Source organism: Octodon degus, unplaced genomic scaffold (genome assembly GCF_000260255.1).
Source record: "Octodon degus isolate 3935 unplaced genomic scaffold, OctDeg1.0 scaffold00276, whole genome shotgun sequence".
Taxonomy (NCBI): domain Eukaryota; kingdom Metazoa; phylum Chordata; class Mammalia; order Rodentia; family Octodontidae; genus Octodon; species Octodon degus.
This window is the reverse complement of record NW_004524852.1, coordinates 1,197,775-1,202,893: the sequence shown is the minus strand read 5'-3', so window position 1 is coordinate 1,202,893 and position 5,119 is coordinate 1,197,775. Positions and strand designations below refer to the sequence as shown.

At 41.7% G+C, this 5,119-nt stretch overlaps 1 pseudogene; it reads left to right on the top strand.

The window, feature by feature from the left end:
* Positions 1 to 2,515: 2,515 nt before the first annotated feature.
* On the top strand, positions 2,516 to 4,325 carry LOC101579553 (annotated as a pseudogene).
* Positions 4,326 to 5,119: the final 794 nt, after the last annotated feature.

The window sequence follows — 5,119 nt, the reverse complement described above, 5'->3', positions numbered from 1 at the left end:
GGATTGAACTCACGCCCTTGCGCTTGTGCTTGCCAGGGAAGCACTTATTCTACTGAGCCATCTCCCAGCCGCCTCCATCTGTAGTATTAATTATGCCTGTGTTCATGCTTGTCATCCCTAGGCGGTATATAGGGCTATGTTCTGAAAGATGGGAAGTGTGTTGCTTTTCAAGCGCCTCTTATTTTCTCTGAGCTCTCCAACTCCAGACTGAAGTTAAATACATTTTGGTTCATGTAGCTGATGATAATTAGTATACTAGAATCTCTATTCTTATGGTCAATGTTAGTTTTTATAAACATCCCATTATCAAATAATAAGCTGTCTTTCTACCTCTCTTAGTATTTTTAGTTGTATTGCTTTTCACATTGTCAAGATTTAAAATGTTCATTCTGTCCTGTAACTCCAGTTAAATATTTGTATAAGTTAAGTGGGAAGTCAGTGAACATTATTGTATTGCTTAGCACTGTGAATATTACTGCAGTTTGATGGAATCCAAAGGAAAGATTTTTTTTTTTTTTGCTGGCTCAGGATGCCTTAAGGACAGGTCTGGTAAGGCATGAGAATCTGGAGATCGAACCACAGTATCCTGAGCCTGACTGCGTTTGTTTAAGCAGGCACTTAAACAACTGAGCTAACCAGCAGGCCTTCTAAGGAAAGAAATGTAATTTTTGTCATTTACAAATTTGTTATCCGAAGGAAAAATTTTCTAAATGTTAAAATCAAGGCCAGATCCAGGGTCAGTGGTCTTTAATGCCGTGTAATTTGGGAGCTCTCTTAAGAGAAAAAGATTCAAAATTACAAGTACAACAGTTACACGGGTCCATCACATGGCCTTCAGAGGCCCAGATGATGGTGAGGCTCTAAAATGTGAGCTTCCTAGCAAACCTCCTCTTTGGGGCCAATGAGTCCCCTTCAACATCTCAGGCCTTTTCCTTCCCAATAGTTCACATTCAGCTGCTCCCACATGTCTTGCATCCATGTGGCCCACCGGTTCCCTCTATTTTGCTGGAATTCCTTCTCCAGCGCTTTATTTCACAAGGCTACCTTGAGTGGTACTTTATGCTTGCAGTGCTTATATGCTGCCTACGCACTAATTTTGTTCAAACATGTTTGTTTGCCTTGATTTAGAATTTTAAAATTAAAAAAATTTCCCAACTGGAAGGGTAACCAAGAAACTAATAAAAATGATGGCTATCTTTGGAGGCAGGTGAGGTGGGATGAATGAGGATGTGGGGGTGAGAATGAGACTCTAAACATTTTAAAATATTGTTTCTCTCTTTTACCAAATAAAAGTATTATTTTGAGTTGGGTGAAATGGTGTACATGTGTAATACAGCTTACTCAGGAGGCTGAGACAGAAGCACAGCCAGAGTGAGGCTGGACTGGGCAACCTCTGCCTCATGAAAAAAGAAAAGTAAGAAAAAAGAGGGTTCTGGGTTCCGTGTTCAAAAGCAAAACAAGTGGGGAGACACCTTAGTGGCATAAGTGTCTGCCCAGCAAACACAAGGTCCTGAGTTAGATCCCTACTACAAAAAAAAAGATCGTTACAAAAACAAAACAAAACAAAAACAAAACAAGCAAACAAAAAAAAGCAAAAAGTAATCTCTCTCTTCTCCCTTCTATTTCTCTTCATTATGTGCACTTTATTTTTTAAATTTTAAATTTTTTTGGTGGAACCGGGGATTGAACTCAGACTCTTGCGCTTGCCAGGGAAGCCCTTATTCCACTGAGCCATCTCCCCGGTCCCTCTATTCCTCTTCAAACACACACACACACACACACACACACACACACACTCTGGCTGAAATGATAAACAATTTGGTGTCAGTCTTATCCTTGTTTCCTTTGGTGACCAAACTCAGAACCTTGCACTTGCCAGGCAGATGCTTATGTGGTGGCTGAGCTATCTCCCTAGCTCCTCTTTTGGAGTTCTTTTTATTTATTTAGTCAGTAATTAATTGTTACAGGGTCTCACTATGCAGCTCAGACTTCTAGTGATCTTCCTGTCTCAGCTTCTGCAGTGCTGGGATATAGGCATGTGCTACCACATCCAGTTCTGTGGCTGGGATGGCATGCTCCAGGCCACACTGCGTGTGGTAGCAGGGATTGAACCTGGGTCCTTGTGTTTGCGAGGCAGGAGCTTAGACCACTGAGCTGTCTCCTCAGCCCCCTTTCTTGGAGCTCTGAAATTTCAATAGATTAGATCTAGAAAAGGATCTTTTAAAAATTAATTTTATTTAGTTTTACTAGACTATTTTAAAATGAAAACAAATGAATTTCAAGGAAATATTTTCCAGCTACTTCTTTGGATGTTTGTTCCTTTCTATTGTCTCCATTCTCTTTGTTTGGAATTTCTTTTAAAATAATTGGCTTCTGGGTCTGTCTTCCATTCTTAAGTTTATTTTTATATTTTAAAAGTTCTTTGCGGTAACCACCACCCACGTGGTCGAAGCCAGTGTCTGCTGGTGGAGCGGGTCCCTAGGAAAACGAGCTGTGGCTTGCCGAGTGTGTAACTGCTGCCGAATGGGACCCATGCTGTTGAGTCTGGGGTCTTGTATGGAGTCAGAAGTGACCTTCCCTTCAGCCAGCATAACAGTGTCTGACCCTGTGCAGCAAAGAGATGGTTATGGAGAAGCCCAGCCTGCTGCTGGTGGGGCGGGAGTTCGTGAGGCAGTAGTACACTTTGCTGAATAAAGCACCAGAGTACTTACACAGGTTTTATGGCAGGAATTCTTCCTATGTTCATGGAGGAGTAGATGCTAATGGAAAGCCCCAGGAAGCTGTTTATGGCCAAAATGACATACACCACAAAGTGTTGTCTCTGAACTTCAGTGAATGCCACATGAAGATCCGCCATGTGGGCGCACATGCCACCTTGAGTGATGGAGTTGTTGTCCAAGTCATGGGCTTGCTGTCTAATAGTGGGCAGCCAGAAAGGAAATTCATGCAGACCTTTGTTTTGGCTCCAGAAGGGTCTGTTCCAAATAAATTTTATGTTCACAATGATATGTTTTGTTATGAAGATGAAGTATTTGGTGATTCCGAACCAGAACTTGATGAAGAATCAGAAGATGAAGTGGAAGAGGAGCAAGAAGAAAGACAACCTTCTCCTGAACCTGTGCAAGAAAATGCCAACAGTGGTTACTAGGAAGCTCACCCCGTGACTAACGGCATAGAGGAGCCTTTGGAAGAATCCTCCCATGAACCTGAACCTGAGCCCGATTCTGAAACAAAGAATGAAGAATTGAAACCACAAGTGGAGGAGAAGAACTTAGAAGAACTGGAGGAGAAGTCTATTCCTCCTCCCCCCACGGAGCCTGTTTCTCTGCCCCAAGAACCACCAAAGCCAAGAGTTGAAGCTAAGCCAGAAGTTCAGTCTCAGCCACCACGTGCGCGTGAACAACGACCTAGAGAGCAACCAGGTTTCCCTCCTAGGGGACCAAGACCAGGCAGAGGAGATACGAAACAGAATGATTCAGACAACCGTAGAGTAATTTGCTATCCGGATAGTCATCAACTTTTTGTTGGTAACTTGCCACATGATATTGATGAAAATGAACTGAAAGAATTCTTCATGAGTTTTGGAAACGTTGTGGAACTTCGCATCAGTACCAAGGGTGTTGGGGGAAAGCTTCCAAATTTTGGCTTTGTGGTTTTTGATGACTCTGAACCAGTTCAGAGAATCTTAATTGCAAAACCAATCATGTTTCAAGGAGAAGTGCGTTTAAATGTGGAAGAAAAAAAAAAAAAAAACCAGCCACACACACACACAAACAAGAGCTGCCAGGGAGCGAGAAACCAGAGGCGGTGGTGATAACCGCTGAGATATCAGGCTCAGTGACCAGGGTCCTGGCAGCCCACGTGGCCTTTGGGTGGTGGGATGATGCACGACTGAGATGGAAAAGGGCCTCCTCTGCAAGGTGGCATGGCACAGAAGCTGGGCTCCAGAAGAGGCGCTGGGCAGATGGAAGATTGCTTCATAGGACAGCGCCGTTGAGGCCACTGCGGGCCAAGTCTCGGCAGTGGTGCACTTCTCGTCGTGTTGGCATTTGTGTTAATCTTCTTTTTCTTTCTTTCTTTTTTCTTTTTTCTTTTTGGCTTTGGAATGTGACACAGCCTTTTTGATCATTTCTTTGATGTGAAAAGCATCTTTGGTTATCAGTTAAATTGAGGTGGACATTATTTCCCCAATTTCACAACAGGATTCACATTGTTAATTTATAAATCTAGACTTGGTAAATTAAGGACTGAGAGATGACCATACCTTAAACTATCAACAACAAAAGGAACTTAAAAGGACGTCCTCAATTTAGGCCCTTTGAGTCAAAAAAAAAAAAAAATTCCTCTGCTGCATAATTTGTTTAAGTGTTACTGTTTCTGCCTATAAATGTTGGAAACTCAAATAGTACAATTTGTGCAATTGGAGAATCTTGCCTTTTTTTTTTTGGCTCCCCCAAAAGTACAAACCACCTGAAACTTGTGCACTCCTCAGAATGCACCATTAGGCACTTTGAACTAGAAAACATTGATATCTGCAACAGGGAAAAAAAATCTTCCATCTGTTTTTGCCAGTAGAAAATAGCTTGTGAAATGATGAGGGCATTTTATCTGCTCACTGTGACCAGCGTGTGTCACATAAACACATAAACCTTAACAAGACTACAGGTATATTCCAGAAGGAAATTTAGTTATGAACTACCAAAAATCAGAACTTCAAATATTATGGTCTTTAATATTAGACCAGATTTAGCAGCTTCACATTGTAAGGGTTTTCTACCTGCCCCTCTTTGAGTACAGGGATGGCTGGCTGCTCAACACACTCCCCCTCTTCCTTTAAGCTGTGTACAGTGGGAATTGTCTTTCCTGTATTTTTGTTCTCTGGTAATGTAATAAGCATGATGGTGCCTTCTCTTAATACATCATTCCAGTCTTGCTGGTAATTTTGTACAGTATAGTTTATGAATTGCCGTGCTGCAAAGCCAAACAGCTGAAAAATGTTGAGAAATCATCAAAGTGTATAAAAATTGCAGTATCTTTAAAATCAGTAAAACAAAAACTTATTATTTATCTTGTTCTTCAGTTAGCAGCATTTGTGTTCTGTGGGAGGGGTCTCGTGTCT